A 15,561-nucleotide genomic window follows, 5' to 3' on the forward strand; every position below is an offset into this window, starting at 1 on the left:
TCCAATCTGACAATTCTGGCAGTTGTCAAAGTTGGAAGCAAAGATAAATCTGGCAGCATCAGGCTCAAGGATTTTCTGAAGGCATTGTACAGACCTGTCAAACAGGGGCAAGGGGCAGGATGGACAGCAGTCTGTAAGTACCATAGCGTATAAATACAACATTGGTAGAATTCTAATCGTCTAACATTAGAATGAAAGATAGCTTAAAGTGAATTTTTAACTCTACAAGAAAAAAATCTCTTCTGAAACATTGTAGGTGTTGCTTCAAGCCCTGAAGCCTTACAGTGGGCTGACACTTAGCTAAAAAAATTAACTTTCTAGGAAATGGAAGCATCAGCATTGTGTTAACCTATTTTAAGCCTTGAGCTATTTGAAAACTCTCAGGTTTACCATGTGCCAACGCAGCTTATGATGTAACTAAAGTGGTGAGAACCCCCAAATGTACTCACTCCTGCAAAAGTATCAGAAACAGTCAACTCTGTAAGTATGCTGTGGCATGATATGTTGTATGTTGAATCTTAGCCCTACCTTTTTCTAGAAATGAAACAGAATTTTCTTGTCAGCAAGAAAATGGCCATTTTTCATGCGTGATACATAGTGAGGGGGAAACTGGGACCTTTGAATATTTTCTGTATAGAACACCTGTTTCCCAGTCTTCCCTCTATTTTTTCCACTCGTGCAGAATCAGTTTTCTTATGTGAACTGAGGCATGTGCAGATACACACCACCAGAAGAAACACAGGCTGCCAGCTGTGGGTGCTTTACTAATCAGCTGGACAGCACTGGAATGGTGCTCAGCTTACGGGGAACACTGCTGTTCCTTCTATCTCTCTTTGAAGAACTCAATAGCTACGTCTACACGTGAAGCCTACATCGAAGTAGCTTATTTCGATTTGGAGACATCGAAATAGGCTATTTCGATGAATAGCGTCTACACGTCCTCCAGGGCTGGCAACGTCAACGTTCAACTTCGACGTTGCGCAGCACCACATTGAAATAGGCGCTGCGAGGGAACGTCTACACGCCAAAGTAGCACACATCGAAATAGGGATGCCAGGCACAGGTGCAGACAGGGTCACAGGGCGGACTAGCGCTTCCGGGGCAACAGCTAGCCGCTCCCTTAAAGGGCCCCTCCCAGACACACTCAGCCTGCACAGCACGCGGTCTGAGGAGCCATAGGCACACAGACCCTGGGCGACGCAGGCATGGACCCCCAGCAGCAGCAGCAGCAGCAGCAGCAGCAGCAGCCAGAGGTCCACCCAACCCTCCTGGCAGGAGCAGGGCTCGCCCTGATCCATGGCATGCGGGAGGCAGCTGAGCACCTCCTTGCCACACCGGAGGAGGAGATGCCCTCAGGGCAGCAGGGCTCAACCCCCAACCCTGCAGCACCCCGCCCACCCCCCCCCCGCCTCACACGCCGCCGCCTGTGGAGCTACCCCACCAGCACCGACTGGTGGGAGCAGCTGGTGCTTGGGGAGTGGGACGACGACCGCTGGCTCAGGAACTTCAGAATGAGCCGGCAGACATTTACGGAGCTGTGCCAGTGGCTCACCCCCGCACTCAGGCACCAGGACACTGCCATGCAGCATGCCCTCCCTGTGGAGAAATGGGTCAGCATTGCTGTCTGGAAGCTGGCCACTCCAGACAGCTACCGATCTGTGGGACAGCAGTTTGGTGTCGGCAAGGCCACCGTCAGGGCTGTCCTCATGGAGGTAAGAGGACCCATGGGGGGAGGGCAGGCCAGGGGAGGGGGGCCCGGGCAGAGGAGGGCAGGGCAGGGAAGGGCGGGGAAGGGGAGGGGAGGGTGGGGGAAGGCAGGGCAGGGCAGGGCCACGCACACCCTGCTCACCCCTCATTGGTGCTCTCCCATGTGCTTTCCATGCAGGTTGTGCGTGCCATCAATGCCATGCTCCTGCACAGGCTCGTGAGGCTGGGGGACCCAGATGCCACCATCGCGGCCTTTGCCACACTGGGCTTCCCAATTGCTTCGGGGCTCTGGATGGGACTCACATCCCCATCCGCGCCCCGCATCACAGTGGAGGACGCTACATCAATCGCAAGGGCTACCATTCTGTGGTCCTCCAGGCCTTGGTGGAGAGCCGGGGCCATTTCCAGGACATTTATGTGGGCTGGCCTGGCAGCAACCACGACGCCCAGGTCTTCTGGAACTCGGGCCTGTGCTGCCGGCTGGAGGCGGGGACCTTCCTCCCCCAGTGGGAGATCCCTGTGGGGGACACAACCATGCCCCTCTGCGTCATCGCAGATGCAGCATACCCCCTCCGGCCCTGGCTCATGCACCCGTACACGGGCCATCTCTCTGCCAGCCAGGAGTGCTTCAACCAGCGCCTGAACCACACACGCCGGGTGGTGGAGCGCTCATTTGGCCGCCTGAAAGGACGCTGGAGATGTCTCCTCACCCGCCTGGATGCGGGCCCCACCAACATCCCCCAGATTGTGGGTGCCTGCTGCGTCCTGCACAATTTGGTGGAGAGCAAGGGGGAGACCTTTTTTTCAGGGCTGGGCTGTGGAGGCCGGCAAGGCCGATGTGCAGCCACCCGCTGTCCCCAGTCGGCAGGTGGACCCCGAAGGGACCCGAGTCCGGGAGGCCCTGTGGGCCCACTTCGATGATGAGGCCACGGAGTGAACTCTGCCAGGTCCCCCACTGCCCACCCCTTCCTCCACAACACTCCCTGCCCCTACGCCCAAACCATGGAGCACCCAACTGCACCCCCCCAACTTTTCCTTGACAAATGACAGCACGCACGTGTGGCTGAACTTAAACTGGTTTTTCTTTTAGAACTGTTTTTTTTAACTATAATTAAAACAAGAACAAACTATATACAAGACCTCTTCTAACAAAAGTATTCTGTACAAATAAAACAATAATAAAAAAGATTGCACATAACGGATATGTTGGTCAATAAAAAGAAAACCAGGGATGATAAGGAAGGGGAGAACTACTTACATGGGGGGGATGGGGCAAAGGGGGGGCACAAATATAAATTAAATGGGTCAATAACAATCCTCTTTTCTGACATAACTATATACGTGGGGGGCCACGTCCTGGGCCCCACGCCCCTAAATTCCGGCACTGGGGGTGGGCGGCCGGGAGCCCCGCCTCGGCCGCAGCCCTCTCCGGGGCTGGCTGGGGGCCGGGCGGACTGGAAGATATGACCGGTGAGTCTCAGCTGGCCCCAGGTGTCCCTCGGTGGTCCGGCCCTCTGTGGTGGGTGGCGGGGAGACAGCGGATGGGACGGCGACGTGCAGAGCAGCAGGTGGTGCGGCAGGTGAAGCAGGCAGGGTGGGCGCTGCGGCGGCCGGTGCGGCATGGGGGGCCAGGTAGTCCACGAGATGGTGGAATGTCTCCATGTAGGCCCCCCATGCCTCTTGGCGCCAGGCCAGTGCCCGCTCCTGCAGGTCCAGGCGGCATTGGTCCACCCGCAGGCGCTGCTCCGCGACCTCCAGCTGCCGACGATGGATGGCCAGCATCTGGGGGTCCGTCGCCGTCCGGTGCTGTTGCGGGGTCCATCGTCTAGCCCGCCGTGGGGCCAGTCAGTCCTCCGCCGAGGGGCTTGCCTGGAGCAATGGCCCCGGAGGGGATTCCGGGACCACTGATGCCTCGCCGGCGCTCTCCGGTCCTTCCGATGGTGCAGCTGTGGAACACAGGAGGAGGTGGGAAGAAGAATGGAGACCGGTGTTAGTGTCGGCTCCGAGCCGTGACCCTTGTCCCCTCACCCTTGTGCTGCAGGTTTCCCATCCCCGTCACCGGGAGATGCTACTGTGATGGATGGGGTTCAGGGGTCCCCCTGCACTGCACCCCGTCCCCTGGCAGGAGTGACTCTCACTTCACTCAGCAGGGTCTGACAGGAGAGGTTTCTTAGGCCACAGATGCCCAGTTTCTCCCAGAAGTGACAGTACAGCAGTCAGAGACAGTCCTTCCAACCCATCCTGGGGAGAAGACCCCAAGGGGTGCCCCTCTGGGATGTAGCTTTCCCCCTCCTCAGGCTGGCTGCCTTCCAGCTCTCCCTTCCCCTAGCCTCTACCTGCAGCCCCCCCCCCGATTCAAAGCCAGCTCGGCTCCTTCCTCCTCAGGGCAGAGATGTCACCTGCCAGCTGTAGCCCCAGGATTATCCTTTGCCCCTGGGAGCTATTCAGCTTGTTGCTCATATCTAGCCTAAGTCTCGCATTTGCACTCCCCCCACCCCATCACATGCTGCTGCGGCTGCTGCTGCTGTGGGGTGTCCCACCCCCTCCTCCCGGGGGACCCTAGAGGTTCCATTCCCCCTGCCCCAGGGATGGGGCATGGCACTGTCGTGCTGGCGGGGGGGCAGGGGCTGATGCACTCCTGTGAGGGACATGGCCCTGTTGTCCTTGGGGCCATGGCCATGTGGGCATGTGGGGGGCCCTGGGCACATATCTATTACCCCTGCCCCTCAACCCCAGGGGTGTACACCAGAGGGGGGTACATACTTGTTGGTCCACTCCTACGGTCCAGAGATCCCCGGGGGGCGGACGCCCAGCTGCTGCTCCGGGAGGGTGGGAGGAGGATCTGCAGCCTGGACTCTGCAGAGGAGGAGCCCTCCTCCTCCTCCTCCTCCTCCTCCTCCTGCCGCGATGGCCCAGGGGTGGGCTCCGGGGGCGCCCCTGGGATGCGGGGCTTACCTCCGGGGTGGACTCCGGCTGCAGGGCCTGCTGGGGGTCGTCGGCCAAGGTATCAAGGGTGGCCGGAGGGGAGGAGGTGTGCCGGGGGCCCAGGATGTCCCTGAGCTCCCTGTAAAAGGCTCAAGTGACAGGGGCGGCCCCAGATCGGCTGGCCGCATCCCGGGCCCAGGCATAACCCTGCCGCAGCTCCTTAACCTTACTCCTGACATGGTCAAGAGTGCGGGCAGGGTAACCCCGGGCGGCCAGGCCCTCGGCCAGCCGAGAGAACGCATCTGCATTCCGCCTCTTTCTCCCCATTACCTGGAGCACCTCCTCCTCGCTCCAGAGCCCCAGCAGGTACCGCAGCTCGGCCTCCGTCCAGGAGGGGACCTGCTGCTGCTTCCCAGCCTGGCTGCCGGGCTGGCTGGCCTGGCTGCTCTGGCTCCCCTTGGGGGGGGGTCCCCTGGGGGCGCTGGGGGGGCTGCTGGGCAGCTATCGCAGGTGCTGGCCCTGTTCTGGGTGGCTGAGGGACGTGCAGGCTGGCCGCGTGTCTAGGCTGCCGCCTGCACGTTCTCTCAGCTTCCTGCACAGGAAGGGAGGGGGAGGGGACCTTTAAGGGGCCACGCCACGCAGCCACCATTGAGCTGAGGGACTGGAGAGAGCGTCTCTCAACCCTTCAGCTGATGGCTGCCATGGAGGACCCCGCAATTTCGACGTTGCGGGACGCGGAACAACTACACAGTCCCTACTTCGACGTTGAACGTCGAAGTAGGGCGCTATTCCTATCTCCTGATGAGGATAGCGGCTTCGACGTCTCGCCGCCTAACGTCGAAGTTAACTTCGAAATAGCACCCGACACGTGTAGCCGTGACGGACGCTATTTCAAAGTTAGTGCCGCTACTTCGAAGTAGCGTGCACGTGTAGACACGGCTAATGTGTGATGTATTAGTAGTAGTAGCAGGACCTAAAAGACCCTCATAAAATTAAAAACTGACCTTTTGAGAAAACACGGATTATGTTTGAGTGATACTTCCCAAGGTTATCCAGGACTGTAAAGATTTTCACTGCAACAGACACACTGAAAGGATTGGGGTATCCTTTCACTCCCAGGCCGCTCTGACTCTTTATGGGTTAGTGAAAGGATACAAACTCCTCCATGAAGCCTCTAGTAGTTCCTTGCTAGTCCCAAGCCTGCATAAAGGAGTAGGGTTGGTCAGAAGGCGTATGACAGTATAGGTCAGAAATTGACTTGGGCAGTGTTGAAGTCGTACGGAGTGGACAGCAGACACATCCATTTGTTGAAGGCTATCAATGACAATGCAGAGGCAACGGTGAGAACATGTGGAGAGTTCGGAAGTTGGTTTAGAACAAGTAGAGGTATGAGACAAAGAGATCTAATATTGCCAAGTGTCTTCATCATGCATCTAGAGAGAGTGATGGACAAAACCAAGAAAGAGGTAGAAAGGATATCTGTGCATGGGATAAGAATTAACAACTTGATGTTTGCAGATGATATAGTTATCATTGAGGAAGATGAGGAGAAGCTAGCAAAAATGGTGCAGGTGCTAAATGAGGAAGGAAATGATCCAGGCTGATTATGAGCATCGATAAAACAAAAACAATGGTATTTGGAGATAAGGAAGTAGGAAGGACGATCAGTATAGATGGCATTGAACTGAAGAACGTAGAGAAGTTCGCGTATCTTGGGAAGATACAGTTTAAAGAAGCAGAAGGTTATACAAGGAAGTTACAGCTATCTGGGCATATCTGCAGAATGAACAACGTACAAAAAATCAAGATCCTGGTATTTGGCATAATGGACAGTTTGAACAGGAAAGGCAAACCCCCAAGAGAATGGGTAGATGATATCGTAGATTGGTGTGGAGCTAGTGTACAGACACTAGCACTGGACAGGGAAAGATAGAAGCAAATAGAATCAGACACCAATGGGCACTGAGCCCATGTTTGTTGATGGTCATGACGATGATGATGAAAGGGTGCCCCAATCCTTTAATCCTCCAAGTATCTCCCTGGAGCATTCAGCCCTTGTTGTTCCATGAACCATTCACAGCATTCACAGATTTGCTGCTTCCTAGTTCAGCTTTAGAGCAGTACTTCACTTAACACGTCTCTTAGTTACATTTAGTCTATGTCTATGCTAGCCACCCCTTTCGAAAGAGGGATGCGAATGTGACACTTTGGGATATGGTAACGAGGTGGTGCAATGAATATGCAGCGCGTCATTAGCTTAATGGCACCGGCAACACTTCAAAAGAGCCTCTTTCGATCGCGCATGGCCTGTCTACATGGGGTCCTTTTTGGAAGGATCCCACACACTTTGAAACCTCCTTATTCCTATAACCAAATAGGAATAAGGAGATTTTGAAATGTGCAGGGTCCTTTTGAAAAGGACCCCGTGTAGACAAGCTGCATGTGATCAAAAGTGGCACTTTAGAAGTGCTGTGGCCGCCGTTATGCTAATGAGGTGCTGCGTATTCATTGCAGAGCCTTATTGGCATACCCCTAAGTGTCTCATTAGCATCCCCCTTTTGAAAGGGAGGGGCTAGCGTAGACATAGCCTTATAGTGAATTGAAATATGTCTATTTAACAACACACAAAGATTTAAATTTTAGCAAAAAGAGCCATGGTAACATGTAAAATGAAATCATAACCTGCATCCTACAGCCTAGACTTAATTCACAAGATACTCCCATGTTCTAGGGAACATTGCCCTCCCAACACCCTTGTAGCATTTTACTGCCAGTCTGGGTGTGATCTTCTTTTCAATGTGTCTGTCACAGTGAAAATCTTGCAGTTTTCATCTTACGAAAAGAATGTAGGACTGGAAAATGCCTTCTCATTTATTTGTATTCTGGTGCCAGTTTTAGCAGCCCAGTAGCATTATAAATGCATGTGGGACAACAATAGCCTAGAATTTGGGAACCCTTGGTTCAATTCCATACTGCACCACAGATAATTTCTTTGGTCAGGTCACCTAGACCTCTACCTGTAAAGTGAGGATGATACTATTCCCCTACCTGACAGGAGTATTATGAGGGTATGTACATAAGAGACTGTAAAGTGCTGAGATCTGTTGATGAAAAGCACTATATAGGATTAGATATTGTATATCTATTATTATTAAAACTAAAGAGAGTATTTACAAGAAGTCTTTTTTTTTTCCCAGAAGTTTCATAGTACTGTACAAGCTTCATCATCTGGCATCCTTGTGGAATCAGTGTTGGCAGATCATCAAATAAACCAGTTGCTGGAGCTGGGGCTGCTCCACTGGCCCCAGTCATGCAGCTGCCTTTCTACAGCTGCCCTGGTGGGACTGCCTGCTCCACTGCCACCTGCCCAGTGGATGCTGATTAATTGAGCTTGCTGGCAATGTGAGTGCTGGGTAACATGTCTCGTTCTGCAATATGTGAAATGCTCCCGGTTCTTATTTGATGACAGGTTATATGGATTTGTAAAATGTGTTGAGTGCTTTGGGTGAAAGGTGTTATCTAACTTAAACTACTGAATCATTATAGAGGTCAAAACATGGACACCATCCTTAAACAGAAATACAACCACAGCAACCTGCATAAACTAGCTTATATTCTGCATAATGCATATCCTACATAGGCTCTTCTAGCTTTATAAAGGGACTTGTAAATAAGAAATATCTCATCTATTCCCTTCTGTTTCAGATTTTGTCTTCTGGCACCTCAGTAAACTTTTCCATCAAACATGAACCAACACAGTAGAGATGATTACCTCATCAAAGCTACACATCATTGCATGTTATTTTTTTATCTGGAGAAACATCAATGCCTAGTATTTATTATAATCTGACATTAATCTGGGTGGCTAAGTGTTTCTCCTAGATTTTCCACTAGCAAACAGTTCACTGTTGTTTGCAAGTCATAATTACAGGTAGTACTGCAATGGAGAAATCATTCCCGATTCTCAGTGCCCACTTTAAAATGAAGAATCCAGGCAGGCCCATTTACGTCTGTCTTTTGGTCAAATAGCCACCATTCTTCCTGATCATGAGTGGCAAATTAATTGGTAGAGAGTATTAAGAGTGTTTGCTACCCTGGACATTTACTATTGTCACTGAAAGTATGCCATCTAGTTTGTGAGCACTATCTATAGAATAATAACAATCCTCTAATCCATTTACTCAGAGCTGATCATTCCAAAGGATGACAAAGCATTTTGCTAATCAACTAAGGGCCCCAATCATAGAATCATAGAACACTAGGACTGGAAGGGGCCTTGAGAGGCCATCGAGTCCAGTCCCCTGCCCCGACAGCAGGACCGACCACTATCTACGCCATCCCTGATAGACATCTATCTAACCTCTTCTTAAATAGCTCCAGCGAGGGAGATTCCACAGCCTCCCTTGGCAACTTATTCCAGTACTTGACCACCCTGACAGTTAGGAACTTTTTCCTAATGTCCAACCTAAACTTCCCTTGCTGCAGCTTAAGTCCATTGCCTCTTGTTCTCTCCTCAGAGGACAAGAAGAACAAGTTTTCTCCTTCCTCCTTATGACACCCTTTAAGATATCTGAAAACCACTATCATGTCCCGCCTCAATCTTCTTTTTTCCAAGATAAACAAGCCCAATTCTTTCAGCCTTTCTTCATAAGTCATGTTCTCCAGACCTTTTATCATTCTAGTTGCTCTTCTCTGGACCTTCTCTAATTTCTCCACATCTTTCTTGAATTGGGGTGCCCAGAACTGGACACAATATTCCAGCTGAGGCCTAACCAGCGCAGAGTAGAGCGGAAGAATGATTTCTCGTGTCTTGTTCACAACACTCCTGCTAATGCATCCCAGAATCATGTTTGCTTTTTTTGCAACAGCATCACACTGTTGACTCATATTTAACTTGTGATCTACTAGAACCCCTAGATCCCTTTCTGCTGTACTCCTTCCTAGACAGTCTTTTCCCATTCTGTATGTGTGAAACAGATTATTCCTTCCTAAGTGCAGCACCTTACATTTATCTTTATTAAACTTCATCCTGTTTACTTCAGACCATTTCTCCAATTTATATAGATCATTCTGAATTATGACCCTATCCTCCAAGGTAGTTGCAACCCCTCCCAGCTTGGTATCATCTGTAAACTTAATAAGCGTACTTTCTATGCCAATATCCAAATCGTTAATGAAGATATTGAACATAACTGGTCCCAAAACAGACCCCTGCAGAACCCCACTTGTTATGCTTTTCCAGCAGGATTGAGCACCATTAACAACTACTCTCTGGGTACGATTAGTCAGCCAGTTATGCACCCACCTTATTGCAGCCCCATTTAAGTTGGACTTGCCTAGTTTGTCAATAAGAATATTATGCGAGACTGTATCAAATGCTTTACTAAAGTCTAGGTATACCACATCCACTGCTTCTCCCTTATCTACGAGTCTCGTTATCGTGTCAAAAAAAGCTATCAGGTTGGTTTGACATGATTTGTTTTTTTTTACAAAACCTTGCTGGCTGTTCCCTATCACTTTATGACCTTCCAAGTGCTTGCAGATGACTTCCTTAACTACCTGCTCCATTACCTTTCCTGGCACAGAAGTTAAGCTGACTGGCCTGTAATTTCCTGGGTTGTTCTTGTTCCCCTTTTTGTAGATGGGCACTATATTTGCCCTCTTCCAGTCTTCTGGAATCTCTCCTGTCTCCCATGACTTTCCAAAAATAAGAGCTAATGGCTCAGCTACCTCTTCTATCAGCTCCTTGAGGATTCTAGGATGCATTTCATCAGGCCCTGGTGACTTGCAGACATCTAATTTTTCCAAATGGTTTTTAACTTGTTCTTTTTTTATTTCAAAAACTAACTCTACCCCTTTTCCACCAGCATTCACTATGTCAGGCATTCCTTCAGACTTCTCTGTGAAGACCGAAACAAAGAAGTCATTAAGCATCTCTGCCATTTCCAAGTTCCCCATTACTGTTTCTCCCTTGTCACTGACCAATGGCCCTACCCTGTCCTTGGTCTTCCTCTTGTTTCTAATATATTTGTAAAAGGCCTTCTTGTTACCCTTTATGCCTATAGCTAGTTGGAGCTCATTTTGTGCCTTAGCCTTTCTAACTTTACTCCTGCATTCCTGTGTTATTTGCCTATGTTCATTCTTTGTAATTTGTCCTAGTTTCCATTTTTTATAGGATTCCTTTTTTAGTTTGAGATCATGCAAGATCTCCTTGTTAAGCCAAGGCGGTCTTTGCCCATATTTACTATCTTTCCTACGTAGGGGAATAGCTTGTTTTTGGGCCCTTAATAATGTCTCTTTGAAAAACTGCCAACTCTCCTCAGTTGTTTTTCCCCTCAGTTTTTCCTCCCATAGGATCTTACCTACCAGCTCTCTGAGTTTACCAAAATCTGCCTTCCTGAAATCCATCATCTCTATTTTGCTGTTTTCCCTCCTACCAGTCCTTAGAATTGTGAATTCTATGATTTCATGATCACTTTCACCCAAGCAGCCTCCCACCTTCAAATTCTCGACCAAGTCCTCCTTATTTGTTAAAATCAAATCCAGAACAGTTTCTCCCCTGGTGGCTTTTTCAACTTTTTGGAATAAAAAATTGTCTCCAATGCAGTCTAAGAACTTATTGGATAGTCTGTGCCCCGCTGTATTAGTGTCCCAGCATATATCTGGATAGTTAAAGTCCTCCTATATAAATGTATGCATATGGTTGATTTTAGGCTCAGATGCAAAACAAAGGACACTTAGCAAGACCTGGACCCAGTATGCAAACAGTTCTCTATAAAGAGGGCTTCTTTCAAAGCAGCTAGAACTTAGGTGAAATGTGTCTATCAGTGTCATGGAACAGTTTTCTAGGGCAGGTAAACAGAAACAAAAACTAAATAAGCTCTGCCATAGCCTAATGAACACATTGAAGAAATATGGGCAGGCAAAATGTAACTAGCAACTACTCATCCATCAGTCTGGTCATTACCTCGTGGTGGATACACCTGCTTTATTAAAAGTGTTGCATGGTTTTTTTAATTACAAGTAATCAGAATCTTGGATTTCTAACTTCCCTAGTCTCCTTCATCATTATGATGTCTCCTCACACTGCTTTTGAATCTAGGGCCATCACTGCTCCAGAACAATGCTTACTTGTTGCAGAACCTGAGTGTTGTCCTTGAAGGATCCCCTGCCAACTATTGATCCTGCTTAGCTTTAGAGGACAGAAAGGATCATGGAACAAAATGAGTATGAGCCAGCAAAGCTAATTCAAGCAAATTTGGAGGCCTTTGAAAAACTGTTTAAAAATATCTCTCATGGCTGTGCTGGTTGTGCAGGGATAATAGTAATAAATCTTCATTTAATCACATGGAAGCCTTTCAATGGAGTTGGGATCAAGGCCTAAGCAGACAGATATGACTGTATACAACCAAGAAATACATCTGTTGAATAAGGATTGATCTACACACTGGAATAGCATTGATTTATAAATTAATTTAGTTAACCACATACAATCCTGCTTAGATTGGGTTAAGAGTGTACTGTTATGATATTCCTTAAAGTCATTTCTTGCCATCTTAAGCAAAATCAAAAGAGGATACTCTTTGCCTGAAATAAGTGTCCACAACCACAAGTTTATATCCATTTAATTTGGTCTGTTTAAACCCATTTAGTTAAATATGGACTCAAACTGTGTGTAGAAAAGGCCAATGGAACGGAGTGCTGCGGAGCAAGATGGGGATGTGGGATCTGGGCAGGAGGTGGGCTGCAGGGGGTGGTCTAGAAGGAATGGGGGCACACAAGGGGAGTTGGTGTGCAGCGTCTGGGCCTGAAGTATATGTGTGTAGGTGCTTAGGCAGCCCCACATTACCTACTGTTCTCAGGCTTCTACTCACTGCTCCCATTGGCTGTGCTTTGGGCCAATGGGAGTAGCAGAGAAAGCCTCTAAGTGAATGATTTCCTGCACTGTCACTTCCCCAGACAAGGGGAGGGGGAGCAGCAGCATTCAGATCTGCTTCCTCCCCGCACTAGACTAATCCAACCTGAGATGCCTGAGGCTCCCCCAAGCCCCTTTGCAGCAGATAGACAATGCTGGTGCTCTAGCTGCATAGTGGGGAGAGGCCCAAAGCGTTAGAGCACCAATGCAGTGGTGGGCAAACTCCAAGCCTGTGGCTCACCTGCAAGAAGATCACAAGAAGGTCATGTACTGACCACGCTTTGAGAACCACTTCCTTAGAAGATGACCCTATGACAGGGCTAAAAACAATAAAATGTTAGCCATGCCATACAATTAGAAATGAATGAAACTTTACATTTGCAGTTCCAGTTTGTGAGCCTAATTTAACACTGTTAAATGCTTGAGTTTACTCTGCTGATATTAATTAAGCTCATAGATTTGACAAATTAAGGGTTTTTTTTAAGAGCTCACCCAGCTTTAATTACAGCTTATTGTACATTACACAGAAAGTGCTGTGTTCCAAACTATTGCTTTCAAACCACATCTGATGTATTCAAATTAATTACTGGCTTTAATTTAAAATGATTAATGAAGAAACAGAAAAATACGGTTAAAGAGGACAACTTAAATGACTGTATGTCCAGCTACTTAGAATGAGATAATTATAGTCTCACAACACTCAAGGGACAGATTTAAAAAATGACTAAATTCATGTGGCATAAGCTAATTTTGTATTTACACACCATCTCAAATGATGGCTTTGTAATTCTGACAAAGTTAATGAGCTAGATCTTGGTCCTGATTTAGGAAAGCATCCCTTTTCACAAAAGGCACTTTAAGACCCTGCTTAATTCACAAACAGCAGAACATTTTCTCTCTGCAGTTTGTACACCTGGCTCTTTAAGGCCCTGATTCAAGAGAATGCTTAAATATGTACTTAAGTACATCTATTTCAGAAAAGCACCTAAGCATGTGTTTTAGTCCTGTTGACTTCAGCGCTAAAACATAAATGTGCCTACGTGCTATTTAAAAAAATAAAAAGTATGACTCAGGACCTAAATGATATTAGGTGACGTCTCATTCAAATATTGTACAAAACTAAGATCTAGAAATGCAGTCTGGAATTCATTTACCTTCCTAGGTGATTTTTAACCAGACCGTGAAGAAGAATAGCATATATGACTATATAAAACGAGCTTCAGTGTTCCTACAGGAAAGCAAAATTAGCTTAGAATAAATTCGGGCATCTTCATGAACAAGTGAAAACTTCGGAGCAAAACCACTCTTTCCCACTGCACTGTACCTACAAACATATAACATTTAAGGGTTAAAATCAGACTCGTTAGGGATGGGAAACCCTGACTTAAACATCTCAAAAGCCAAAATCTAGTTTAAAAGGAATTAGTGGAGAGGAGGCATCTCAGAGGAGGCATCTGCAAAGTTAGTAGAAAATACAGAGAACATTTTTTCTGTTTTTTCTTCCTACCTGGACCTTGGTTGAGGGAAGATTTGCTCCAGAGAGCAGCTGCTAGCTGCCCCCAACAGCCCAGGTTGCTTACAGGCTACCATGGCACTCAGGCCTTATTGTCCTGTACTGCCTTCAGGGAGCAGCCACCAAGTGGGCTACACAGCCCCCACCACCCTGGACCTGCCCCAGGGAGATGCTGCAGCATGACCTATGCAGAATCCCCCTGCCTTGGGTCAGCACCAGGGAGAAGCTGCTGAATGGGCTGACTGGCCTCCACTGCCCCAGGCTGGCTCCAGACCCAGGCAATACCAGTTAAGTCTTCAAGTACCTTGATATGTTTACAGTGGAGTGGGAGTCCAGACATGGTTAAGGTTGAGAGCTGCTCACTATTTAAACAAAGACTATTGTAAGTGTCCTAAATATCCACAGGCTGATTTCAGTTATCTTGAAATTGCTGTAGTTCAAAAGGGTTCAGGATAGTAGCTCCAATTTGGGCTCATTTGAAGAAGGAGTTCCCAAGATACAGATCCTCTAAAATCGTATTTGGAAGGTCATCTAGTATTTGTAGAATTTTGCTGAAAAAGGCTGATCATCCCTGAACTGAGATCACCTCTCAGGGTTTATCTCAGCTAGCTTATGGCATCTGCTAGCAGTAGCGAAAGCACTGTTAAAATAGAAGTTAGAACTCCAGGTTGGGAAGCCTGATTCACTCATCTGAAAGACTGAAGTGTGCAAGTGCAACAAGATGAACATGCTGTTCTCTGCCTGACACAGGCTCTCGGATACTGAAAACTCAAGTGCAAGGGATGAGAGCTATTTGATTTCACACCTGTCAGCATGAAACAGCTCAATTTTCATGCCATGAGGTCTTCTCGTTGAACTCTTTGTGATGAATGGGCTAATTCACATCTCTCTGAGCTTCCTATACTGCTGATGGATGGGGAGATTAGGCCCAAATCTGAGATAAGGACTCTACATCTCCATTCTCCTGCCCCTTCTTGCCTCCCGCAAAACAGGAAAGTTTTAATTCTCTTTTGCCTTCCCATCGTATCATGACCCTCCAAGTTTACCAGGGGCATGGATCGCCAAGGAAGAAGGTGGATCATTTCTGGCTGGGGAAGGGATGCTCAGAGCAGTAGGGAATGGGGCATCAGAGCAGTAGTACTATAGGGTCATAGCTAGTCATGCAATGGAAGGAAGGTTAGAGGGGATGGAGAGTGTCTAGGTATGGGTGGTGGTGGGGATTCTGAGCAGTTGTCTGAGGTAACTGTTGTGATGTACACAAAAGCAATGGAGGGGAAGAAGTGATCTGTGATATATGGGGATTGTGGAGGGACCTTCAGCCTCACAGATCTTCTGAGAACTTATATACTGCTCTCTGATCTCAGCAGCCTAGTCTGTATCCCAGCCAGGTCACAGTGGCCTCATCAGGATTCCCCATCAGGCTCCAGAGGCCTTGTCAATAGCAACAGTCAAATCTCAGTGGGCTTAATCAATAGTCCCATCAGGCCCCAGTGGCCTAGTC

This window comes from Carettochelys insculpta, chromosome 1 (assembly GCF_033958435.1).
Source record: "Carettochelys insculpta isolate YL-2023 chromosome 1, ASM3395843v1, whole genome shotgun sequence".
Lineage (NCBI taxonomy): Eukaryota > Metazoa > Chordata > Testudines > Carettochelyidae > Carettochelys > Carettochelys insculpta.